Consider the following 26,452-nt stretch of genomic DNA (forward strand, 5'->3'; position numbering starts at 1 on the left):
GTCAGGTGCTTTAACCAGCTAAGCCACAGCACCCACTTGATTCTTAAATTTGAAACACTTTTCTTTATGGTGTTCAAGAGAATATTGCTTTTTCACTTTCATATTCTTTTCTAAGTTCACACACTTCTCTACTCAAACACTTAAGATGAATGAAGACTCTTCACTTATTCAAAAACACCTCTCTAATTTGAAGTTTACCCTATTCATATCATTTTAAAATATACCTTGCTGAAGAATGGATTAGTTGAATTCAACAATAGAGTGATCATTCACCTCTATCTTGTTCTTTGTCATTTTCTTTTCCCTATTTCAGTCAATGCATTCCTACAAAAATCTTCACAATACCAAGCATTTTATTTAATGTTTAAGATAACTTATTCTAAAGTTCATAGAACCAGACGTTTATTCTTAAATTGTATTCAACATTTGTTTGATGAAAATTATTCGGAAAGCATGGAGAAAACATTTAGGTGCTGCTGAGATTTGAACTCAAGATTTCCTGTTTACGAGACAGGCGCTTTAACCACTAAGCCACAGCACCAACGTTAATAGTAAGAAATGCATACATAATTTATTGTTGATGATGAAAATGTGTTTCCTGCTATAAATTCTTCTTTATATGTATTGTAATCTTAAACACGAAAACATACTCAATCACTACGCAAGTATTAATATGTTTTGATAAACAGGTACTCTTATAAAACTCAATTTCATTTCTTGAATTCTTTAAAAAAAAATCATGAAGGTATTAATATTGCTCAAATCTAGGTAGAAATTTCATCTACGTCTTTCTCATAGATATGTATTTTTTTCATTTTGCAATAACAGTATTCATTCTATAATCTTGAAAATACTTGTGTTTTTATAAGGTTTAAGATGATCTGTTCAACAGTAAGATGAATCAGACTTTTATATTTTAATTGTATCGGAATAAGACCTAATGAAAATGATTTGTTATATAACAATGAGAAAAGCAAGGCACTGCTGAGAGTTGAACTCAGGATCGCCTGTTTACTAGACAGGCGCTTTAACCAGCTAAGCCACAGCACCCACTTGATTCTTAAATTTGAAACACTTTTCTTTATGGTGTTCAAGAGAATATTGCTTTTTCACTTTCATATTCTTTTCTAAGTTCACACACTTCTCTACTCAAACACTTAAGATGAATGAAGACTCTTCACTTATTCAAAAACACCTCTCTAATTTGAAGTTTACCCTATTCATATCATTTTAAAATATACCTTGCTGAAGAATGGATTGGTTGAATTCAACAATAGAGTGATCATTCACCTCTATCTTGTTCTTTGTCATTTTCTTTTCCCTATTTCAGTCAATGCATTCCTACAAAAATCTTCACAATACCAAGCATTTTATTTAATTTTTAAGATAACTTATTCTAAAGTTCATAGAACCAGATGTTTATTCTTAAATTGTATTCAACATTTGTTTGATGAAAATTATTCGGAAAGCATGGAGAAAACATTTAGGTGCTGCTGAGATTTGAACTCAGGATTTCCTGTTTACGAGACAGGCGCTTTAACCACTAAGCCACAGCACCAACGTTAATAGTAAGAAATGCATACATAATTTATTGTTGATGATGAAAATGTGTTTCCTGCTATAAATTCTTCTTTATATGTATTGTAATCTTAAACACGAAAACATACTCAATCACTACGCAAGTATTAATATGTTTTGATAAACAGGTACTCTTATAAAACTCAATTTCATTTCTTGAATTCTTTAAAAAAAAATCATGAAGGTATTAATATTGCTCAAATCTAGGTAGAAATTTCATCTACGTCTTTCTCATAGATATGTATTTTTTTCATTTTGCAATAACAGTATTCATTCTATAATCTTGAAAATACTTGTGTTTTTATAGGGTTTAAGATGATCTGTTCAACAGTAAGATGAATCAGACTTTTATATTTTAATTGTATCGGAATAAGACCTAATGAAAATGATTTGTTATATAACAATGAGAAAAGCAAGGCACTGCTGAGAGTTGAACTCAGGATCTCCTGTTTACTAGTCAGGTGCTTTAACCAGCTAAGCCACAGCACCCACTTGATTCTTAAATTTGAAACACTTTTCTTTATGGTGTTCAAGAGAATATTGCTTTTTCACTTTCATATTCTTTTCTAAGTTCACACACTTCTCTACTCAAACACTTAAGATGAATGAAGACTCTTCACTTATTCAAAAACACCTCTCTAATTTGAAGTTTACCCTATTCATATCATTTTAAAATATACCTTGCTGAAGAATGGATTAGTTGAATTCAACAATAGAGTGATCATTCACCTCTATCTTGTTCTTTGTCATTTTCTTTTCCCTATTTCAGTCAATGCATTCCTACAAAAATCTTCACAATACCAAGCATTTTATTTAATGTTTAAGATAACTTATTCTAAAGTTCATAGAACCAGACGTTTATTCTTAAATTGTATTCAACATTTGTTTGATGAAAATTATTCGGAAAGCATGGAGAAAACATTTAGGTGCTGCTGAGATTTGAACTCAAGATTTCCTGTTTACGAGACAGGCGCTTTAACCACTAAGCCACAGCACCAACGTTAATAGTAAGAAATGCATACATAATTTATTGTTGATGATGAAAATGTGTTTCCTGCTATAAATTATTCTTTATATGTATTGTAATCTTAAACACGAAAACATACTCAATCACTACGCAAGTATTAATATGTTTTAATAAACAGGTACTCTTATAAAACCCAATTTCATTTCTTGAATTCTTTACAATTTTTTTCATGAAGGTAATAATATTGCTCCAATCTAGGTAGACATTTCATCTACGTCTTTCTCATAGATATGTATTTTTTTCATTTTGCAATAACAGTATTCATTCTATAATCTTGAAAATACTTGGGATTTTATAAGGTTAAAGATGATCTGTTCAACAGTAAGATGAATCAGACTTTTATATTTTAATTGTATCGGAATAAGACCTAATGAAAATGATTTGTTATATAAGAATGAGAAAAGCAAGGCGCTGCTGAGATTTGAACTCAGGATCTCCTGTTTACTAGACAGGCGCTTTAACCAGCTAAGCCACAGCACCCACTTGATTCTTAACTTCGAAACACTTTTCTTTATGGTGTTCAAGAGAATATTGCTTTTTCACTTTCATATTCTTTTCTAAGTTCACACACTTCTCTACTCAAACACTTAAGATGAATGAAGACTCTTCACTTATTCAAAAACACCTCTCTAATTTGAAGTTTACCCTATTCATATCATTTTAAAATATACCTTGCAGAAGAATGGATTAGTTGAATTCAACAATAGAGTGAACATTTACCTCTATCTTGTTCTTTGTCATTTTCTTATCCCTATTTCAGTCAATGCATTCCTACAAAAATCTTCACAATACCAAGCATTTTATTTAATTTTTAAGATAACTTATTCTAAAGTTCATAGAACCAGATGTTTATTCTTAAATTGTATTCAACATTTGTTTGATGAAAATTATTCAGAAAGCATGGAGAAAACAGTTAGGTGCTGCTGAGAATTGAACTCAGGATTTCCTGTTTACGAGACAGGCGCTTTAACCACTATGCCACAGCACCAACGTTAATAGTAAGAAATGCATACATAATATATTGTTGATGATGAAAATGTGTTTCCTGCTATAAATTCTTCTTTATATGTATTGTAATCTTAAACACGAAAACATACTCAATCACTACGCAAGTATTAATATGTTTTAATAAACAGGTACTCTTATAAAACTCAATTTCATTTCTTGAATCCTTTAAAAAAAAATCATGAAGGTATTAATATTGCTCAAATCTAGGTAGAAATTTCATCTATTTCTTTCTCATAGATATGTATTTTTTTCATTTGGCAATAACAGTATTCATTCTATAATCTTGAAAATACTTGTGTTTTTATAAGGTTTAAGATGATCTGTTCAACAGTAAGATGAATCAGACTTTTATATTTTAATTGTATCGGAATAAGACCTAATAAAAATGATTTGTTATATAACAATGAGAAAAGCAATTCACTGCTGAGAGTTGAACTCAGGATCTCCTGTTTACTAGACAGGCGCTTTAACCAGCTAAGCCACAGCATCCACTTGATTCTTTAATTTGAAACACTTTTCTTTATGGTGTTCAAGAGAATATTGCTTTTTCACTTTCATATTCTTTTCTAAGTTCACACACTTCTCTACTCAAACACTTAAGATGAATGAAGACTCCTCACTTATTCAAAAACACCTCTCTAATTTGAAGTTTACCCTATTCATATCATTTTAAAATATACCTTGCTGAAGAATGGATTAGTTGAATTCAACAATAGAGTGTTCATTCACCTCTATCTTGTTCTTTGTCATTTTCTTTTCCCTATTTCAGTCAATGCATTCCTACAAAAAACCTCAAAATACCAAGCATTTTATTTAATTTTTAAGATAACTTATTCTAAAGTTCATAGAACCAGATGTTTATACTTAAATTGTATTCAACACTTGTTTGATGAAAATTATTCGGAAAGCATGGAGAAAACAGTTAAATGCTGTTGAGAATTGAACTCAGGATTTCCTGTTTACGAGACAAGAGCTTTAACCACTAAGCCACAGCACCAACAGTAATAGTAAAAAATGCATAAAAAATTTATTGTTAATGATGAAAATTTGTTTTCTGCTATAAATTCTTCTTTATATGTATTGTAATCTTAAACACGAAAAGATACTCAATCACTACGCAAGGATTAATACGTTTTAATAAAAAGGTACTCTTATAAAACCCAATTCCATTTCTTGAATTCTTTACAATTTTTTTTCATGAAGGTAATAATATTGCTCCAATCTAGGTAGACATTTCATCTACGTCTTTCTCATAGATATGTCTTTTTTTCATTTTGCAATAACAGTATTCATTCTATAATCTTGAAAATACTTGGGTTTTTATAAGGTTAAAGATGATCTGTTCAACAGTAAGATGAATCGGACTTTTATATTTTAATTGTATCGGAATAAGACCTAATGAAAATGATTTGTTATATAACAATGAGAAAAGCAAGGCACTGCTCAGAGTTGAACTCAGGATCTCCTGTTTACTAGACAGGTGCTTTGACCAGCTAAGCCACAGCACCCACTTGATTCTTTATTTTGAAACACTTTTCTTTATGGTGTTCAAGAGAATATTGCTTTTTCACTTTTATATTCTTTTCTAAGTTCACACACTTCTCTACTCAAACACTTAAGATGAATGAAGACTCTTCACTTATTCAAAAACACCTCTCTAATTTGAAGTTTACCCTATTCATATCATTTTAAAATATTCCTTGCTGAAGAATGGATTTGTTGAATTCCACAATAGAGTGATCATTCACCTCTATCTTGTTCTTTGTCATTTTCTTTTCCCTATTTCAGTCAATGCATTCCTACAAAAATCTTCACAATACCAAGCATTTTATTTCATTTTTAAGATAACTTATTCTAAAGTTCATAGAACCAGAATGTTATTCTTAAATTGTATTCAACATGTGTTTGATGAAAGTTATTCGGAAAGCATGGAGAAAAGAGTTAGGTGCTGTTGAGATTTGAACTCAGGATTTCCTGATTACGAGACAGGCGCTTTAACCACTAAGCCACAGCACCAACGTTAATAGTAAGAAATGCATAAATAATTTATTGTTGATGATGAAAATGTGTTTCCTGCTATGAATTCTTCTTTATGTGTATTGTAATCTTAAACACGAAAACATACTCAATCACTACGCAAGTATTAATATGTTTTAATAAACAGGTACTCTTATTAAACTCAATTTCATTTCTTGAATTCTTTAAAAAAAAATATCATGAAGGTATTAATATTGCTCAAATCTAGGTAGAAATTTCATCTACGTCTTTCTCATAGATATGTATTTTTTTTATTTGGCAATAACAGTATTCATTCTATAATCTTGAAAATACTTGTGTTTTTATAAGGTTTAAGATGATCTGTTCAACAGTAAGATGAATCAGACTTTTATATTTTAATTGTATCGGAATAAGACCTAATGAAAATGATTTGTTATATAACAATGAGAAAAGCAAGGCGCTGCTGAGATTTGAACTCAGGATCTCCTGTTTACTAGACAGGCGCTTTAACCTGCTATCCCACAGCACCCACTTGATTCTTAAATTTGAAACACTTTTCTTTATGGTGTTCAAGAGAATATTGCTTTTTCACTTTCATATTCTTTTCTAAGTTCACACACTTCTCTACTCAAACACTTAAGATGAATGAAGACTCTTCACTTATTCAAAAACACCTCTCTAATTTGAAGTTTACCCTATTCATATCATTTTAAAATATACCTTGCTGAAGAATGGATTAGTTGAATTTAACAATAGAGTGATCATTCACCTCTATTTGTTCTTTGTCATTTTCTTTTCCCTATTTCAGTCAATGCATTCCTACAAAAATCCTCACAATACCAAGCATTTTATTAAATTTTTAAGATAACTTATTCTAAAGTTCATAGAACCAGATGTTTTTTACTTAAATTGTATTCAACACTTGTTTGATGAAAATTATTCGGAAAGCATGGAGAAAACAGTTAAATGCTGCTGAGAATTGAACTCGGGATTTCCTGTTTACGAGACAGGAGCTTTAACCACTAAGCCACAGCACCAACAGTAATAGTAAAAAATGCATAAAGAATTTATTGTTAATGATGAAAATTTGTTTTCTGCTATAAATTCTTCTTTATATGTATTGTAATCTTAAACAAGTAAAGATACTCAATCACTACGCAAGGATTAATATGTTTTAATAAAAAGGTACTCTTATAAAACCCAATTCCATTTCTTGAATTCTTTACAATTTTTTTTCATGAAGGTAATAATATTGCTCCAATCTAGGTAGACATTTCATCTACGTCTTTCTCATAGATATGTCTTTTTTTCATTTTGCAATAACAGTATTCATTCTATAATCTTGAAAATACTTGGGTTTTTTTAAGGTTAAAGATGATCTGTTCAACAGTAAGATGAATCAGACTTTTATATTTTAATTGTATCGGAATAAGACCTAATGAAAATGATTTGTTATATAACAATGAGAAAAGCAAGGCACTGCTCAGAGTTGAACTCAGGATCTCCTGTTTACTAGACAGGCGCTTTAACCAGCTAAGCCACAGCACCCACTTGATTCTTTATTTTGAAACACTTTTCTTTATGGTGTTCAAGAGAATATTGCTTTTTCACTTTCATATTCTTTTCTAAGTTCACACACTTCTCTACTCAAACACTTAAGATGAATGAAGACTCTTCACTTATTCAAAAACACCTCTCTAATTTGAAGTTTACCCTATTCATATCATTTTAAAATATCCCTTGCTGAAGAATGGATTGGTTGAATTCAACAATAGAGTGATCATTCACCTCTATCTTGTTCTTTGTCATTTTCTTTTCCCTATTTTAGTCAATGCATTCTTACAAAAATCTTCACAATACCAAGCATTTTATTTAATGTTTAAGATAACTTATTCTAAAGTTCATAGATCCAGATGTTTATTCCTAAATTGTATTCAACATTTGTTGGATGTAAATTATTCGGAAAGCATGGAGAAAACAGTTAGGTGCTGTTGAGATTTGAACTCAGGATTTCCTGTTTACGAGACAGGCGCTTTAACCACTAAGCCACAGCACCAACGTTAATAGTAAGAAATGCATACATAATTTATTGTTGATGATGAAAATGTGTTTCCTGCAATAAATTCTTCTTTATATGTATTCTAATCTTAAACACGAAAACATACTCAATCACTACGCAAGTATTAATATGTTTTAATAAACAGGTACTCTTATAAAACTCAATTTCATTTCTTGAATTCTTTAAAAAAAAATCATGAAGGTATTAATATTGCTCAAATCTAGGTAGAAATGTCATCTACGTCTTTCTCATAGATATGTATTTTTTTCATTTGGCAATAACAGTATTCATTCTATAATCTTGAAAATACTTGTGTTTTTATAAGGTTTAAGATGATCTGTTCAACAGTAAGATGAATCAGACTTTTATATTTTAATTGTATCGGAATAAGACCTAATGAAAATGATTTGTTATATAACAATGAGAAAAGCAAGGCACTGCTGAGAGATGAACTCAGGATCTCCTGTTTACTAGACAGGCGCTTTAACCAGCTAAGCCACAGCACCCACTTTATTCTTAAATTTGAAACACTTTTCTTTATGGTGTTCAAGAGAATATTGCTTTTTCACTTTCATATTCTTTTCTAAGTTCACACACTTCTCTACTCAAACACTTAAGATGAATGAAGACTCTTCACTTATTCAAAAACACCTCTCTAATTTGAAGTTTACCCTATTCATATCATTTTAAAATATACCTTGCTGAAGAATGGATTAGTTGAATTCAACAATAGAGTGATCATTCACCTCTATCTTGTTCTTTGTCATTTTCTTTTCCCTATTTCAATCAATGCATTCCTACAAAAATCTTCACAATTCCAAGCATTTTATTTAATTTTTAAGATAACTTATTCTAAAGTTCATAGAACCAGATGTTTATTCTTAAATAGTATTCAACATTTGTTTGATGAAAATTATTCGGAAAGCATGGAGAAAACATTTAGGTGCTGCTGAGATTTGAACTCAGGATTTCCTGCTTACGAGACAGGCGCTTTAACCACTAAGCCACAGCACCAACGTTAAGAGTAAGAAATGCATACATAATTTATTGTTGATGATGAAAATGTGTTTCCTGCTATAAATTCTTTTTTATATGTATTGTAATCTTAAACACGAAAACATACTCAATCACTACGCAAGTATTAATATGTTTTGATAAACAGGTACTCTTATAAAACTCAATTTCATTTCTTGAATTCTTTAAAAAAAAATCATGAAGGTATTAATATTGCTCAAATCTAGGTAGAAATTTCATCTACGTCTTTCTCATAGATATGTATTTTTTTCATTTGGCAATAACAGTATTCATTCTATAATCTTGAAAATACTTGTGTTTTTATAAGGTTTAAGATGATCTGTTCAACAGTAAGATGAATCAGACTTTTATATTTTAATTGTATCGGAATAAGACCTAATAAAAATGATTTGTTATATAACAATGAGAAAAGCAATTCACTGCTGAGAGTTGAACTCAGGATCTCCTGTTTACTAGACAGGCGCTTTAACCAGCTAAGCCACAGCACCCACTTGATTCTTAAATTTGAAACACTTTTCTTTATGGTGTTCAAGAGAATATTGCTTTTTCACTTTCATATTCTTTTCTAAGTTCACACACTTCTCTACTCAAACACTTAAGATGAATGAAGACTCCTCACTTATTCAAAAACACCTCTCTAATTTGAAGTTTACCCTATTCATATCATTTTAAAATATACCTTGCTGAAGAATGGATTAGTTGAATTCAACAATAGAGTGATCATTCACCTCTATCTTGTTCTTTGTCATTTTCTTTTCCCTATTTCAGTCAATGCATTCCTACAAAAATCCTCACAATACCAAGCATTTTATTTAGTTTTTAAGATAACTTATTCTAAAGTTCATAGAACCAGATGTTTATACTTAAATTGTATTCAACACTTGTTTGATGAAAATTATTCGGAAAGCATGGAGAAAACAGTTAAATGCTGCTGAGAATTGAACTCAGGATTTCCTGTTTACGAGACAGGAGCTTTAACCACTAAGCCACAGCACCAACAGTAATAGTAAAAAATGCATAAAGAATTTATTGTTAATGATGAAAATTTGTTTTCTGCTATAAATTCTTCTTTATATGTATTGTAATCTTAAACACGAAAAGATACTCAATCACTATGCAAGGATTAATATGTTTTAATAAACAGGTACTCTAATAAAACCCAATTTCATTTCTTGAATTCTTTACAATTTTTTTCATGAAGGTAATAATATTGCTCCAATCTAGGTAGACATTTCATCTACGTCTTTCTCATAGATATGTATTTTTTTCATTTTTCAATAACAGTATTCATTCTATAATCTTGAAAATACTTGGGTTTTTATAAGGTTAAAGATGATCTGTTCAACAGTAAGATGAATCAGACTTTTATATTTTAATTGTATCGGAATAAGACCTAATGAAAATGATTTGTTATATAACAACCAGAAAAGCAAGGCGCTGCTAAGATTTGAACTCAGGATCTCCTATTTACTAGACAGGCGCTTTAACCAGCTAAGCCACAGCACCCACTTGATTTTTAAGTTTGAAACACTTTTCTTTATGGTGTTCAGGAGAATATTGCTTTTTCACTTTCATATTCTTTTCTAAGTTCACACACTTCTCTACTCATGAACTTAAGATGAATGATGACTCTTCACTTATTCAAAAACACCTCTCTAATTTGAAGTTTACCCTATTCATATCATTTTAAAATATACCTTGCTGAAGAATGGATTAGTTGAATTCAACAATAGAGTGATCATTCACCTCTATCTTGTTCTTTGTCATTTTCTTTTCCCTATTTCAATCAATGCATTCCTACAAAAATATTCACAATACCAAGTATTTTATTTAATTTTTAAGATAACTTATTCTAAAGTTCATAGAACCAGATGTTTATACTTAAATTGTATTCAACACTTGTTTGATGAAAAATATTCGGAAAGCATGGAGAAAACAGTTAAATGCTGCTGAGATTTGAACTCAGGATTTCCTGTTTACGAGACAGGAGCTTTAACCACTAAGCCACAGCACCAATGGTAATAGTAAAAAATGCATAAATAATTTATTGTTGATGATGAAAATGTGTTTTCTGCTATAAATTCTTCTTTATATGTATTGTAATCTTAAACACGAAAAGATACTCAATCACTACGCAAGGATTCATATGATTTAATAAACAGGTACTCTTATAAAACTCAATTTCATTTCTTGAATCCTTTAAAAAAAAAATCATGAGGGTATTAATATTGCTCAAATCTAGGTAGAAATTTCATCTACGTCTTTCTCATAGATATATATTTTTTTCATTTTGCAATAACATTATTCATTCTATAATCTTGAAAATACTTGGGTTTTTATAAGGTTAAAGATGATCTGTTCATCAGTAAGATGAATCAGACTTTTATATTTTAATTGTATCGGAATAAGACCTAATGAAAATGATTTGTTATATATTACAATGAGAAAAGCAAGGCGCTGCTGAGATTTGAACTCAGGATTTCCTGTTTACTAGACAGGCGCTTTAACCAGCTAAGCCACAGCACCCACTTGATTCTTAAATTTGAAACACTTTTCTTTATGGTGTTCAAGAGAATATTGCTTTTTCACTTTCATATTCTTTTCTAAGTTCACACGCTTCTCTACTCAAACACTTAAGATGAATGAAGACTCTTCACTTATTCAAAAACACCTCTCTAATTTGAAGTTTACCCTATTCATATTATTTTAAAATATTCCTTGCTGAAGAATGGATTTGTTGAATTCCACAATAGAGTGATCATATGGCTGAGATACCCGCCACCCCCTCTCGACGCAATCCCCAAGGATGGGAAACAGAAACGGTTCTGAACTTTTGGAAGGCGGGAGGGAGTGACCCTCCCGGCCGTATTTATTAAAATATGAAACAAAATCAAAACATTAAAATAACAGTTTCATATTATGTACAATTTCATTTCCACATTACGATGTTTGGCTAACCTTAACATATTTCTAATACAAAGGTTCTCCTAGCCGAACTAACATCCTACAAAACATTTAACTTGAAATTGTACATCCTAACGTTAAGGGCCAACGGCAAGGTCGTAACCGGTGTCAGATCCCTAAACCAGAATTACCCCCCCCACTTGGGAGGGGCGATCGCACAGAGGCTGTACCTCAAATGCAGCTACCAATTTCCCTTGACTTGACGGGGGCCCCAATGAACTCGACGCCATTTAAAGGTCGTCCGAGGACTCATGTGAGGTGTCTAGAAGGTAGCGTAAACCCCCTCCCCACCCCACACAACTTACCACATCTGCCGTCGCAGGTGTCCTGGCCCCGGGAAATTCCCCAGGAGGGGCCCGTAGCCCCTCCTATCAAGGAAGGGGCCTTGACCGCCTTTCCTTTTCTTTCGGCGGCCCATCCTTAGAAGGGACCGCCTCCCCGTTGAGGGGCCAATGGCCACCTCCCCCGGGCGCTCCCATCCGTAATGGGTGACGCCCCCCCATAGGGATCTTCCAATTACTGCTCACCGATCATGACCTTACCGCCCGACCAAAATAAATACGACAATTAACTAAATTACTAAAGTAAAAAGACAACCATAACTACTTCACGTATGATTACTGATCAACACTAGTGCAAAACTTTATTCGAAAAACATACTCTAAATGATCATTCTCTTTATTGCATATACAAATGACACGTCAATCATCACAACCTGTAAGAAATAGAGTTACCACATCAAAACTTTATTTACAAAACCACTTGCTGTCTTCAGGGGCTGGTGGGTGGGTCAAAATTGGCTCTTCGTTCCGTCTCGAGCTCACGTGCAGCGGGGAGGTGCAGCTTCAGAGCACAGGAACAAGAGGATGCTTTCTTGGCTTGTTGCTCCTTTTATCCGTCTTCGGGCGGGCGTAAACCCGCCTCCGCCTGCCTCCGGGGGCGTGGCCGGCGGCGTCAGCGTCTAGGACAACCCACTCCAGGGCGGGAAAAGGCGCGCCCCGGCTACGCCGCTTCGGGCATACCAGCCGAGACTCGCCTCCCGCCCAAGATGGCCTCCCGGGGGGATCGGGGTACTCCACCATACGTTCGGGGGGACCGAGTGGTCGCCCCTTTCCATATGGCTGAGATACCCGCCACCCCCTCTCGACGCAATCCCCAAGGATGGGAAACAGAAACGGTTCTGAACTTTTGGAAGGCGGGAGGGAGTGACCCTCCCGGCCGTATTTATTAAAATATGAAACAAAATCAAAACATTAAAATAACAGTTTCATATTATGTACAATTTCATTTCCACATTACGATGTTTGGCTAACCTTAACATATTTCTAATACAAAGGTTCTCCTAGCCGAACTAAAATCCTACAAAACATTTAACTTGAAATTGTACATCCTAACGTTAAGGGCCAACGGCAAGGTCGTAACCGGTGTCAGATCCCTAAACCAGAATTACCCCCCCCACTTGGGAGGGGCGACCGCACAGAGGCTGTACCTCAAATGCATCTACCAATTTCCCTTGACTTGACGGGGGCCCCAATGAACTCGACGCCATTTGAAGGTCGTCCGAGGACTCGTGTGAGGTGTCTAGAAGGTAGCGTAAACCCCCTTCCCACCCCACACAACTTACCACATCTGCCGTCGCAGGTGTCCTGGCCCCGGGAAATTCCCCAGGAGGGGCCCGTAGCCCCTCCTATCAAGGAAGGGGCCTTGACCGCCTTTCCTTTTCTTTTGGTGGCCCATCCTTAGAAGGGACCGCCTCCCCGTTGAGGGGCCAATGGCCACCTCCCCCGGGCGCTCCCATCCGTAATGGGTGACGCCCCCCCATAGGGATCTTCCAATTACTGCTCACCGATCATGACCTTACCGCCACAGGCCGGATAGTTGACCGGCTATCCGGACCCCCCACAACAACTCCTGCCTAAAGGTCATGTTTCAAACTCTTTAGCCAAGCTATGAGGTCTCCTATGAGTAACTCATTCCCCACCCGGGACAAATGGACCCCATCTCCCAAATACATACTGTCCCCCTTGATACAACCATGCGGAATAGAATGCAGTGCCCTTGAACAAAACAATCTACCCAACTTGTTATTTACTTTCTTCACTGAGTGATTCAGAGCAGAAACCGAAATCGCCCCCGCCACACTTTTCGTGGAATCATATGGGACCATGCAATTGTGCACCCTGGAACTCTTCTCGCCAACCAACTTACAGTGGAAAGCATTGCCTCGAGAAGCAGTCGTCTACCAGTGGTCACCAAATCATTACCCCCAAGATGGACTATGATTATAGACGGCGGTGACCTTGTCCTCCCTAACAAACCCTCGAAAAAGGATTGAAACTGGTCAATACAGAGCCCGCCCCTTCCATAGAAGGTCACCCTGTACCCGTATTCCCCAGCCATGTGAATCATGTCACCTGCTTCGAATACGTCCGCGGCACGCCTCACGTATGAGTGGCCCACGACCCACACCACTTTTTCCGCAGCCGGTGATGTCTGACCGGTGGTTCCCAGGTGTCGGGTTGACTGCTCAGTCCGCCCCGCCTCGTAAGCTTGCGAAACTGTAAACCAAACAAAAACAAGAAGCGTGAGAACATGATTACCGCTTCACAACATGTGCAACCGCACATACCTCTTGTAACAATTCGAGGACCAACGCCCCAAACGTTTCACTTTTTCCACACTCAGACCCCTGGCTGTAGCTTCAGTAGCAGCCCCTATCCGAAAGGAATGGGTCCCAAACTCGCCGGGGTTCAAACCCGCGGCCGAAATTGACATTGAAAGCACCCGCTGGAACTGAAACCTCGTCAGTGGGGTGGCGTCAGAGTGTCTCAACAAGGTCCCCCCCCCATGATGCCACCCTCTGCGCTAAATATTCCTCTACGCAAACAACAGGGCACATGGGAGATCCGGGAATCCTATGTATGACTATGCAGTCCCCAATCGCACCCTGATCGGCCTTGGACCTGACAAACGAGACAGTCATCCTCTCCATCTTAACCTGAATGTGCTCTCGGCACAGTCCCCCCACCGTATCCTGCTTGTTCTTTGCCACCAGTTCGCTTACCCGCATAGCCCCATGGAATGCTAACGCAAAAGCGGCTCGGAATAACACTGTTTCATACTGGGATGAACACGTCGCAGGGAGTACGGAAAATAACAGGGCCAACCTATCCAGACCTATCGGGTGTCTCTCATCTACTCTGCGACCCTCAAGGCGTTGCCACCCACGTAGCGCTTTCTGCACCACGAAAGACGCTGTCGGGTCCTGGATCCCATGAGCCTTCGCCATAAAGGAAATGGCGGCCCGATGCCTCTGGGCCGTAGCTACTGATTTGCCTGCCTGATGTAAGGACAGCAAAAATTTTACGACAAACTCTTCCTGGCCCCAAAGCTCCCCCCTAGCAGAACCCAAAAAGGACCAATAGGAACGAAACGCCCCTTCATATGCCTTCCTTGTCCTGGGTGCTAAACTCTCTCCCACGAGGTTTTGTAGTTCGGGGCACCGAGAGACCAGAGAGCTTCGGGAAAGGGTGCCGCCACCGGGTCCGCTGTGGGCAGAAAACCCCAGAAGGCCTGCATACGGAAACGAGAAAGCGCATCAGCCGCTTGGTTCAGCACCCCTGGGACATGGCGCGCCCTAAAGAGCACATTCAACTGCATACACAACAATACAATTTCTTTAAGCAGTCTTAGAATCCATTTACAACGTGCTGCCTGACTATTGATACACTCAACCACGGTCATGTTATCAGACCAGAACACCACAGAGTGATCTCGGAACCCCTCAGGCCATGTTTTCAGGGCCACCAAAATAGGGAAGAGCTCAAGGAAAGCAATGTTACTTGTCAGCCCGCACTCGTGCCACCATGACGGCCATTTCTGAGCCGACCATTGCGTACCGAATATGGCGCCAAAACCTACACTCCCCGCCGAATCTGTCCACAGCCCCAGCTCCTCGGAGGACACCGCCGGCTTGTTCCAGACAACTCGACCATTGAAATCTGCCAGGAATGCCAACCAAATGCGCATGTCCTGGCGAATCTCTGCCGAGAGCCTCGTGCGGTGATGTCCCTCCTTAAGGCCGACCATGGCTTGTGCAATCGAGCGGGAAAAGGGGCGGGCCATTGGGATTACTCTAAGGGCAAAATTCAACTGGCCCACCATTTGTTGCAATTGATGCAGGTTTACCTTAGTCTCTCGAATACATGTTTCAAGGGATGCCCTGAATTTCAACACCTTCTCTTTGGGCACCCGAAAACAACCTTCCTCCGAGTCGAGCTCGATCCCCAGAAACTCGAGTGAAGTCGAGGGACCCACAGTCTTACCTGGTGCCAATGGCACGCCAAAGTGATTCATTAAGACACAAAACTCTTTTAAAGCCTGTCCACATTCCGGATCCCCGGCTGCCCCCAGGAACAGAAAGTCATCGAGATAATGCATCACATGCTGAAAACCCGTCTTTCTTGTGAATACCCATTGCAAAAAACAACTGAACTTTTCAAAATAAGCACAAGATATGGAGCAACCCATTGGCATACATTTATCCATGTAATAGCGACCCTGAAACATGAAACCAAGGAGACGCTGATCATCTGGGTGTACCGGGAGCAACCGGAACGCTGACTCGATGTCCGATTTGGCCATCAGCGCTCCGGGCCCCAGGCGATTCAACATGGCGACGGCCTCATCGAAAGATGCGTACCGCACCGAACACACTTCCGGGTCTATCGTATCATTCACGGAAAGACCTCGTGGGGCTGACAAATTATGTATTAGCCTAAACTCACCCGGGTCCTTCTTGGGGACCACCCCTAAGGGGGAACAAACAAAGTTAGCAACCGGTGGTAACTCGAATGGACCGGCAACCCGCCCTCGAGTCACCTCTTTCCCAATCTTTATCTGTACCACCGCCGTATGCTGCAGGACCGACAGTTGGTTCTTACAACTTGTTTTACCCTGAAAATCCCCCACCGGAATGCGGAAACCATACGAAAACCCATCTCGCAACACCCCAGCGGAGACATGATCCGGGTATTCATTGAGCAAAGGAATCATTGCCATGGTATCAACCGGGGTAGGTAAAGGCGCCCCTCGGACTATTTCAGACCTGTTTGGCGCTTCCCCTACCACCGTTATCACCCGTTTTGGCTCTGCACATGGTCTCGGGATGAGAGGACTGTCCACACCCCCCACATTCGTGTCTAAACTTGCATGACCCCTGAGGCCTTGTACATTTTCCCCTGTTAAAATTCCAACAAATCCCCTTTTTACCTGCGTTGCCACTCGACTTCGAGTGATGCTCGTTACCTGCACCCGTCCGAAAGGGTGTCCCAGAGGTTTGGCAGGAAGACTCACCCGCGAAACCCCCCGACAATGGTACCTTTAACATGCCTGAATTCTCCATTTTTTGCCAAGAAATAGAGTCATAACAATCCCAAGTTAGGGCTGGGTCGTGCTCCTTAGCCTTCCTAAAAATATTGTCATAACAAAACCACTGATTGCCCTCGTACGCTAGAGAATATTCCATGATACGTGTCTGATAAATAGGTAATTCCGTCAACAACTCAGGCCTTCGCTCACCCATAATGGAGGTGAAAATGCCAAACGCTCTGCCCCAAGTACCTATGTTCTCGTTGACCTTAAAGGCGGCCATTTTTGTGCGCCAAACACTCGGATGCATAAGCTCTTTTTGGCCCTTCACATGCTCGATCTCGTAATGATCAGTAAGCAAAGAAAACATATTCACATACTTATCAGCCCAAATCTTTTCCTTAATTTCGAGTGGAACATGCTGGGCCACTTTCTCCCTTCGTGAGGGTACATACCCCTCCCCCGCAATCGGCAGTAGCCGCTTACCTGAACTAGGTGCTGTACTTGCTGCCGAACTCGCGCCTGCTGCCATCTCAGCCACCGGAACCTGTGGGGGAACAGAAGATGGTGCCTTCGCAGCCTCTCTAGATTCCCGCAATTGTACTGCCCTGGCGTCGTCCGCCGTGGTGCCCTCACTATCTTTTCCCAACCACGCTGCCAGTTGTGCAGCCAACTCGGGAGGCATATCTTCCCCGTTCACAGGGGTGACTACCACGGGGATCGGATGCCCCTCCTTCGGAACCGGGATTGGCTCCTCTATCGGTGTATCGGGAACCGGGGCCTCCCCCCCAGGTGCCCCCCTCTTGGACCTCTTGCCTCTCCCGCTAGGGACAACTCCCGGCAATGCTGGTCCGACGATTCGCTTCGGGCCTCCCTCCCCGTTCTTTACCGCCATCTGTTTCTTCAACTCGGCTATCTCCTTCACGAGCATGCGGAGCATCTGATCGGTACCGACCCGCTTTCCGACCTTCTTGCCCGGCATTCTCCAACGAAGATATCTGTAAAACAAGAACAAAATTACAACGCTCAAAATTGGCTCTTCGTTCCGTCTCGAGCTCACGTGCAGCGGGGAGGTGCAGCTTCAGAGCACAGGAACAAGAGGATGCTTTCTTGGCTTGTTGCTCCTTTTATCCGTCTTCGGGCGGGCGTAAACCCGCCTCTGCCTGCCTCCGGGGGCGTGGCCGGCGGCGTCAGCGTCTAGGACAACCCACTCCAGGGCGGGAAAAGGCGCGCCCCGGCTACGCCGCTTCGGGCATACCAGCCGAGACTCGCCTCCCGCCCAAGATGGCCTCCCAGGGGGATCGGGGTACTCCACCATACGTTCGGGGGGACCGAGTGGTCGCCCCTTTCCATTCACCTCTATCTTGTTCTTTGTCATTTTCTTTTCCCTATTTCAGTCAATGCATTCCTACAAAAATCTTCACAATACCAAGCATTTTATTTCATTTTTAAGATAACTTATTCTAAAGTTCATAGAACCAGATGTTTATTCTTAAATTGTATTCAACATTTGTTTGATGAAAATTATTCGGAAAGCATGGAGAAAAGAGTTAGGTGCTGTTGAGATTTGAACTCAGGATTTCCTGTTTACGAGACAGGCGCTTTAACCACTAAGCCACAGCACCAACGTTAATAGTAAGAAATGCATACATAATTTATTGTTGATGAGGAAAATGTGTTTCCTGCTATAAATTCTTCTTACTATTGTATTGTAATCTTAAACACGAAAACATACTCAATCACTAAGCAAGTATTAATATGTTCTAATAAACAGGTACTCTTATAAAACTCAATTTCATTTCTTGAATTCTTTAAAAAAAAAAATCATGAAGGTAATAATATTGCTCAAATCTAGGTAGAAATTTCATCTACGTCTTTCTCATAGATATGTATTTTTTTTATTTGGCAATAACAGTATTCATTCTATAATCTTGAAAATACTTGTGTTTTTATAAGGTTTAAGATGATCTGTTCAACAGTAAGATGAATCAGACTTTTATATTTTAATTGTATCGGAATAGAACCTAATGAAAATGACTTGTTATATAACAATGAGAAAAGCAAGGCACAGCTGAGAGTTGAACTCAGGATCTCCTGTTTACTAGACAGGCGTTTTAACCAGCTAAGCCACAGCACCCACTTGATTCTTAATTTTGAAAACTTTTTCTTTATGGTGTTCAAGAGAGTAATGCTTTTTCACTTCTCTACTCATAAACTTAAGATGAATGAAGACTCTTCACTTATTCAAAAACACCTCTCTAATTTGAAGTTTACCCTATTCATATCATTTTAAAATATACCTTGCTGAAGAATGGATTAGTTGAATTCAACAATAGAGTGATCATTCACCTCTATCTTGTTCTTTGTCATTTTCTTTTCCCTATTTCAATCAATGCATTCCTACAAAAATCTTCACAATACCAAGTATTTTATTTAATTTTTAAGATAACTTATTCTAAAGTACATAGAACCAGATGTTTATACTTAAATTGTATTCAACACTTGTTTGATGAAAATTATTCGGAAAGCATGAAGAAAACAGTTAAATACTGCTGAGATTTGAACTCAGGATTTCCTGTTTACGAGATAGGAGCTTTAACCACTTAGCCACAGCACCAACGGTAATAGTAAAAAATGCATAAATAATTTATTGTTGATGATGAAAATGTGTTTTCTGCTATAAATTCTTCTTTATATGTATTGTAATCTTAAACACGAAAAGATACTCAATCACTTCGCAAGGATTCATATGTTTTAATAAACAGGTACTCATATAAAACCCAATTTCATTTCTTAAATTCTTTACAATTTTTTTTCATGAAGGTAATAATATTGCTCCTATCTTGGTAGACATTTCATCTACGTCTTTCTTATAGATATGTACTTTTTTCGTTTTGCAATAACAGTATTCATTCTATAATCTTGAAAATACCTGGGTTTTTATAAGGTTAAAGGTGATCTGTTCAACAGTAAGATGAATCAGACTTTTATATTTTAATTGTATCGGAATAAGACCTAATGAAAATGATTTGTTATATAACAATGAGAAAAGCAAGGCACTGCTGAGAGATGAACTCAGGATCTCCTGTTTACTAGACAGGTGCTTTAACCAGCTAAGCCACAGCACCCACTTGATTCTTAAATTTGAAACACTTTTCTTTATGGTTTTCAAGAGAATATTGCTTTTTCACTTTCATATTCTTTTCTAAGTTCACACACTTCTCTACTCAAACACTTAAGATGAATGAAGACTCTTCACTTATTCAAAAACACCTCTCTAATTTGAAGTTTACCCTATTCATATCATTTTAAAATATACCTTGCTGAAGAATGGATTAGTTGAATTCAACAATAGAGTGATCATTCACCTCTATCTTGTTCTTTGTCATTTTCTTTTCCCTATTTCAGTCAATGCATTCCTACAAAAATCTTCACAATACCAAGCATTTTATTTAATTTTTAAGATAACTTATTCTAAAGTTCATAAAACCAGATGTTTATTCCTAAATTGTATTCAACATTTGTTTGATGAAAATTATTCGGAAAGCATGGAGAAAACATTTAGGTGCTGCTGAGATTTGAACTCAGGATTTCCTGTTTACGAGACAGGCGCTTTAACCACTAAGCCACAGCACCAACGTTAATAGTAAGAAATGCATACATAATTTATTGTTGATGATGAAAATGTGTTTCCTGCTATAAATTCTTCTTTATATGTATTGTAATCTTAAACAGGAAAACATACTCAATCACTACGCAAGTATTAATATGTTTTAATAAACAGGTACTCTTATAAAACCCAATTTCATTTCTTGAATTCTTTACAATTTTTTTTCATGAAGGTAATAATATTGCTCCAATCTAGGTAGACATTTCATCTACGTCTTTCTCATAGATATATATTTTTTTCATTTTGCAATAACATTATTCATTCTATAATCTTGAAAATACTTGGGTTTTTATAAGGTTAAAGATGATCTGTTCATCAGTAAGATGAATCAGACTTTTATATTTTAATTGTATCGGAATAAGACCTAATGAAAATGATTTGTTATATATTACAATGAGAAAAGCAAGGCGCTGCTGAGATTTGAACTCAGGATTTCCTGTTTACTAGACAGGCGCTTTAACCAGCTAAGCCACAGCACCCACTTGATTCTTAAATTTGAAACACTTTTCTTTATGGTGTTCAAGAGAATATTGCTTTTTCACTTTCATATTCTTTTCTAAGTTCACACACTTCTCTACTCAAACACTTAAGATGAATGAAGACTCTTCACTTATTCAAAAACACCTCTCTAATTTGAAGTTTACCCTATTCATATCATTTTAAAATAATCCTTGCTGAAGAATGGATTTGTTGAATTCCACAATAGAGTGATCATTCACCTCTATCTTGTTCTTTGTCATTTTCTTTTCCCTATTTCAGTCAATGCATTCCTACAAAAATCTTCACAATACCAAGCATTTTATTTCATTTTTAAGATAACTTATTCTAAAGTTCATAGAACCAGATGTTTATTCTTAAATTGTATTCAACATTTGTTTGATGAAAATTATTCGGAAAGCATGGAGAAAAGAGTTAGGTGCTGTTGAGATTTGAACTCAGGATTTCCTGTTTACGAGACAGGCGCTTTAACCACTAAGCCACAGCACCAACGTTAATAGTAAGCAATGCATATATAATTTATTGTTGATGATGAAAATGTGTTTCCTGCTATAAATTCTTCTTTATATGTATTGTAATCTTAAACACGAAAACATACTCAATCACTACGCAAGTATTAATATGTTTTAATAAACAGGTACTCTTATAAAACTCAATTTCATTTCTTGAATTCTTTAAAAAAAAAAATCATGAAGGTATTAATATTGCTCAAATCTAGGTAGAAATTTCATCTACGTCTTTCTCATAGATATGTATGTTTTTTATTTGGCAATAACAGTATTCATTCCATAATCTTGAAAATACTTGTGTTTTTATAAGGTTTAAGATGATCTGTTCAACAGTAAGATGAATCAGACTTTTATATTTTAATTGTATCGGAATAAGACCTAATGAAAATGATTTGTTCTATAACAATGAGAAAAGCAAGGCACAGCTGAGAGTTGAACTCAGGATCTCCTGTTTACTAGACAGGCGTTTTAACCAGCTAAGCCACAGCACCCACTTGATTCTTAATTTTGAAAACTTTTTCTTTATGTTGTTCAAGAGAATAATGCTTTTTCACTTTCATATTCTTTTCTAAGTTCACACACTTCTCTACTCATAAACTTAAGATGAATGAAGACTCTTCACTTATTCAAAAACACCTCTCTAATTTGAAGTTTACCCTATTCATATCATTTTAAAATATACCTTGCTGAAGAATGGATTAGTTGAATTCAACAATAGAGTGATCATTCACCTCTATCTTGTTCTTTGTCATTTTCTTTTCCCTATTTCAATCAATGCATTCCTACAAAAATCTTCACAATACCAAGTATTTTATTTAATTTTTAAGATAACTTATTCTAAAGTTCATAGAACCAGATGTTTATACTTAAATTGTATTCAACACTTGTTTGATGAAAATTATTCGGAAAGCATGAAGAAAACAGTTAAATGCTGCTGAGATTTGAACTCAGGATTTCCTGTATACGAGATAGGAGCTTTAACCACTTAGACACAGCACCAACGGTAGTAGTAAAAAATGCATAAATAATTTATTGTTGATGAAGAAAATGTGTTTTCTGCTATAAATTCTTCTTTATATGTATTGTAATCTTAAACACGAAAAGATACTCAATCACTTCGCAAGGATTCATTTTTTTTAATAAACAGGCACTCTTATAAAACCCAATTTCATTTCTTGAATTCTTTACAAATTTTTTTCATGAAGGTAATAATATTGCTCCAATCTTGGTAGACATTTCATCTACGTCTTTCTCATAGATATGTACTTTTTTCATTTTGCAATAACAGTATTCATTCTATAATCTTGAAAATACCTGGGTTTTTATAAGGTTAAAGGTGATCTGTTCAACAGTAAGATGAATCAGACTTTTATATTTTAATTGTATCGGAATAAGACCTAATGAAAATGATTTGTTATATAACAATGAGAAAAGCAAGGCACTGCTGAGAGATGAACTCAGGATCTCCTGTTTACTAGACAGGTGCTTTAGCCAGCTAAGCCACAGCACCCACTTGATTTTTAAATTTGAAACACTTTTCTTTATGGTTTTCAAGAGAATATTGCTTTTTCACTTTCATATTCTTTTCTAAGTTCACACACTTCTCTACTCAAACACTTAAGATGAATGAAGACTCTTCACTTATTCAAAAACACCTCTCTAATTTGAAGCTTACCCTATTCATATCATTTTAAAATATACCTTGCTGAAGAATGGATTAGTTGAATTCAACAATAGAGTGATCATTCACCTGTATCTTGTTCTTTGTCATTTTCTTTTCCCTATTTCAGTCAATGCATTCCTACAAAAATCTTCACAATACCAAGCATTTTATTTAATTTTTAAAATAACTTATTCTAAAGTTCATAGAACCAGATGTTTATTCTTAAATTGTATTCAACATTTGTTTGATGAAAATTATTCGGAAAGCATGGAGAAAACATTTAGGTGCTGCTGAGATTTGAACTCAGGATTTCCTGTTTACGAGACAGGCGCTTTAACCACTAAGCCACAGCACCAACGTTAATAGTAAGAAATGCATACATAATTTATTGTTGATGATGAAAATGTGTTTCCTGCTATAAATTCTTCTTTATATGTATTGTAATCTTAAACACGAAAACATACTCAATCACTACGCAAGTATTAATATGTTTTAATAAACAGGTACTCTTATAAAACCCAATTTAATTTCTTGAATTCTTTACAATTTTTTTCATGAAGGTAATAATATTGCTCCAATCTAGGTAGACATTTCATCTACGTCTTTCTCATAGATATGTATTTTTTTCATTTTGCAATAACAGTATTCATTCTATAATCTTGAAAATACTTGGGTTTTTATAAGGTTAAAGATGATCTGTTCAACAGTAAGATGAATCAGACTTTTATATTTTAATTGTATCGGAATAAGACCTAATGAAAATGATTTGTTATATAACAATGAGAAAAGCAAGGCGCTGCTGAGATTTGAACTCAGGATCTCCTGTTTACTAGACAGGCGCTTTAACCAGCTAAGCCACAGCACCCACTTGATTCTTAAATTTGAAACACTTTTCTTTATGGTGTTCAAGAGAATATTGCTTTTTCACTTTCATATTCTTTTCTAAGTTCAAACACTTCTCTACTCAAACACTTAAGATGAATGAAGACTCTTCACTTATTCAAAAACACCTCTCTAATTTGAAGTTTACCCTATTCATATCATTTTAAAATATACCTTGCTGAAGAATGGATTAGTTGAATTTAACAATAGAGTGAACATTCACCTCTATCTTGTTCTTTGTCATTTTCTTATCCCTATTTCAGTCAATGCATTCCTACAAAAATCTTCACAATACCAAGCATTTTCTTTAATTTTTAAGATAACTTATTCTAAAGTTCATAGAACCAGATGTTTATTCTTAAATTGTATTCAACATTTGTTTGATGAAAATTATTCGGAAAGCATGGAGAAAACAGTTAGGTGCTGCTGAGATTTGAACTCAGGATTTCCTGTTTACGAGAAAGGCGCTTTAACCACTAAGCCACAGCACCAACGTTAATAGTAAGAAATGCATACATAATTTATTGTTGATGATGAAAATGTGTTTCCTGCTATAAATTCTTCTTTATATGTATTGTAATCTTAAACACGAAAGCATACTCAATCACTACGCAAGTATTAATATGTTTTAATAAACAGGTACTCTTATAAAACCCAATTTCATTTCTTGAATTCTTTACAATTTTTTTCATGAAGGTAATAATATTGCTCCAATCTAGGTAGACATTTCATCTACGTCTTTCTCATAGATATGTATTTTTTTCATTTTGCAATAACAGTATTCATTCTATAATCTTGAAAATACTTGTGTTTTTATAAGGTTAAAGATGATCTGTTCAACAGTAAGATGAATCAGACTTTTATATTTTAATTGTATCGGAATAAGACCTAATGAAAATGATTTGTTATATAACAATGAGAAAAGCAAGGCGCTGCTGAGATTTGAACTCAGGATCTCCTGTTTACTAGACAGGCGCTTTAACCAGCTAAGCCACAGCACCCACTTGATTCTTAAATTTGAAACACTTTTCTTTATGGTGTTCAAGAGAATATTGCTTTTTCACTTTCATATTCTTTTCTAAGTTTACACACTTCTCTACTCAAACACTTAAGATGAATGAAGACTCTTCACTTATTCAAAAACACCTCTCTAATTTGAAGTTTACCCTATTCATATCATTTTAAAATATACCTTGCTGAAGAATGGATTAGTTGAATTGAACAATAGAGTGAACATTCACCTCTATCTTGTTCTTTGTCATTTTCTTATCCCTATTTCAGTCAATGCATTCCTACAAAAATCTTCACAATACCAAGCATTTTATTTAATTTTTAAGATAACTTATTCTAAAGTTCATAGAACCAGATGTTTATTCTTAAATTGTATTCAACATTTGTTTGATGAAAATTATTCAGAAAGCATGGAGAAAACAGTTAGGTGCTGCTGAGAATTGAACTCAGGATTTCCTGTTTACTAGACAGGCGCTTTAACCACTAAGCCACAGCACCAACGTTAATGGTAAGAAATGCATACATAATTTATTGTTGATGATGAAAATGTGTTTTCTGCTATAAATTCTTCTTTATATGTATTGCAATCTTAAACACGAAAACATACTCAATCACTACGCAAGTATTAATATGTTTTATTAAACAGGTACTCTTATAAAACTCAATTTCATTTCTTGAATCCTTTAAAAAAAAATCATGAAGGTATTAATATTGCTCAAATCTAGGTAGAAATTTCATCTATTTCTTTCTCATAGATATGTATTTTTTTTCATTTGGCAATAACAGTATTCATTCTATAATCTTGAAAATACTTGTGTTTTTATAAGGTTTAAGATGATCTGTTCAACAGTAAGATGAATCAGACTTTTATATTTTAATTGTATCGGAATAAGACCTAATAAAAATGATTTGTTATATAACAATGAGAAAAGCAATTCACTGCTGCGAGTTGAACTCAGGATCTCCTGTTTACTAGACAGGCGCTTTAACCAGCTAAGCCACAGCATCCACTTGATTCTTAAATTTGAAACACTTTTCTTTATGGTGTTCAAGAGAATATTGCTTTTTCACTTTCATATTCTTTTCTAAGTTCACACACTTCTCTACTCAAACACTTAAGATGAATGAAGACTCCTCACTTATTCAAAAACACCTCTCTAATTTGAAGTTTACCCTATTC

The 26,452-nt window shown here is 36.0% G+C and overlaps 18 non-coding genes across 18 annotated transcripts; all 18 read right to left on the reverse strand.

The window, feature by feature from the left end:
* Window positions 1-468: 468 nt before the first annotated feature.
* TRNAT-CGU (transfer RNA threonine (anticodon CGU)) lies at window positions 469-541 on the reverse strand. The gene has a single exon. It is a non-coding gene; the product is annotated as a tRNA-Thr (tRNA).
* A 435-nt stretch (window positions 542-976) lies between these two features.
* Window positions 977-1,050, reverse strand: TRNAT-AGU (transfer RNA threonine (anticodon AGU)). Its single transcript has one exon. It is a non-coding gene; the product is annotated as a tRNA-Thr (tRNA).
* Window positions 1,051-1,485: 435 nt separating this feature from the next.
* TRNAT-CGU (transfer RNA threonine (anticodon CGU)) lies at window positions 1,486-1,558 on the reverse strand. Its single transcript has one exon. It is a non-coding gene; the product is annotated as a tRNA-Thr (tRNA).
* Window positions 1,559-2,502: 944 nt separating this feature from the next.
* Window positions 2,503-2,575, reverse strand: TRNAT-CGU (transfer RNA threonine (anticodon CGU)). The gene has a single exon. It is a non-coding gene; the product is annotated as a tRNA-Thr (tRNA).
* A 436-nt stretch (window positions 2,576-3,011) lies between these two features.
* Window positions 3,012-3,085, reverse strand: TRNAT-AGU (transfer RNA threonine (anticodon AGU)). Its single transcript has one exon. It is a non-coding gene; the product is annotated as a tRNA-Thr (tRNA).
* Window positions 3,086-7,594: 4,509 nt separating this feature from the next.
* TRNAT-CGU (transfer RNA threonine (anticodon CGU)) lies at window positions 7,595-7,667 on the reverse strand. The gene has a single exon. It is a non-coding gene; the product is annotated as a tRNA-Thr (tRNA).
* A 944-nt stretch (window positions 7,668-8,611) lies between these two features.
* On the reverse strand, window positions 8,612-8,684 carry TRNAT-CGU (transfer RNA threonine (anticodon CGU)). The gene has a single exon. It is a non-coding gene; the product is annotated as a tRNA-Thr (tRNA).
* A 944-nt stretch (window positions 8,685-9,628) lies between these two features.
* On the reverse strand, window positions 9,629-9,701 carry TRNAT-CGU (transfer RNA threonine (anticodon CGU)). Its single transcript has one exon. It is a non-coding gene; the product is annotated as a tRNA-Thr (tRNA).
* A 945-nt stretch (window positions 9,702-10,646) lies between these two features.
* Window positions 10,647-10,719, reverse strand: TRNAT-CGU (transfer RNA threonine (anticodon CGU)). The gene has a single exon. It is a non-coding gene; the product is annotated as a tRNA-Thr (tRNA).
* Window positions 10,720-11,157: 438 nt separating this feature from the next.
* TRNAT-AGU (transfer RNA threonine (anticodon AGU)) lies at window positions 11,158-11,231 on the reverse strand. Its single transcript has one exon. It is a non-coding gene; the product is annotated as a tRNA-Thr (tRNA).
* Window positions 11,232-18,591: 7,360 nt separating this feature from the next.
* TRNAT-CGU (transfer RNA threonine (anticodon CGU)) lies at window positions 18,592-18,664 on the reverse strand. Its single transcript has one exon. It is a non-coding gene; the product is annotated as a tRNA-Thr (tRNA).
* Window positions 18,665-20,602: 1,938 nt separating this feature from the next.
* On the reverse strand, window positions 20,603-20,675 carry TRNAT-CGU (transfer RNA threonine (anticodon CGU)). The gene has a single exon. It is a non-coding gene; the product is annotated as a tRNA-Thr (tRNA).
* Window positions 20,676-21,114: 439 nt separating this feature from the next.
* TRNAT-AGU (transfer RNA threonine (anticodon AGU)) lies at window positions 21,115-21,188 on the reverse strand. The gene has a single exon. It is a non-coding gene; the product is annotated as a tRNA-Thr (tRNA).
* Window positions 21,189-21,623: 435 nt separating this feature from the next.
* TRNAT-CGU (transfer RNA threonine (anticodon CGU)) lies at window positions 21,624-21,696 on the reverse strand. The gene has a single exon. It is a non-coding gene; the product is annotated as a tRNA-Thr (tRNA).
* A 1,965-nt stretch (window positions 21,697-23,661) lies between these two features.
* TRNAT-CGU (transfer RNA threonine (anticodon CGU)) lies at window positions 23,662-23,734 on the reverse strand. Its single transcript has one exon. It is a non-coding gene; the product is annotated as a tRNA-Thr (tRNA).
* Window positions 23,735-24,170: 436 nt separating this feature from the next.
* Window positions 24,171-24,244, reverse strand: TRNAT-AGU (transfer RNA threonine (anticodon AGU)). Its single transcript has one exon. It is a non-coding gene; the product is annotated as a tRNA-Thr (tRNA).
* A 944-nt stretch (window positions 24,245-25,188) lies between these two features.
* TRNAT-AGU (transfer RNA threonine (anticodon AGU)) lies at window positions 25,189-25,262 on the reverse strand. The gene has a single exon. It is a non-coding gene; the product is annotated as a tRNA-Thr (tRNA).
* A 435-nt stretch (window positions 25,263-25,697) lies between these two features.
* Window positions 25,698-25,770, reverse strand: TRNAT-AGU (transfer RNA threonine (anticodon AGU)). Its single transcript has one exon. It is a non-coding gene; the product is annotated as a tRNA-Thr (tRNA).
* Between the last annotated feature and the right edge of the window lie 682 nt (window positions 25,771-26,452).

This window comes from Lissotriton vulgaris, chromosome 12 (assembly GCF_964263255.1).
Source record: "Lissotriton vulgaris chromosome 12, aLisVul1.2, whole genome shotgun sequence".
NCBI lineage: Eukaryota > Metazoa > Chordata > Amphibia > Caudata > Salamandridae > Lissotriton > Lissotriton vulgaris.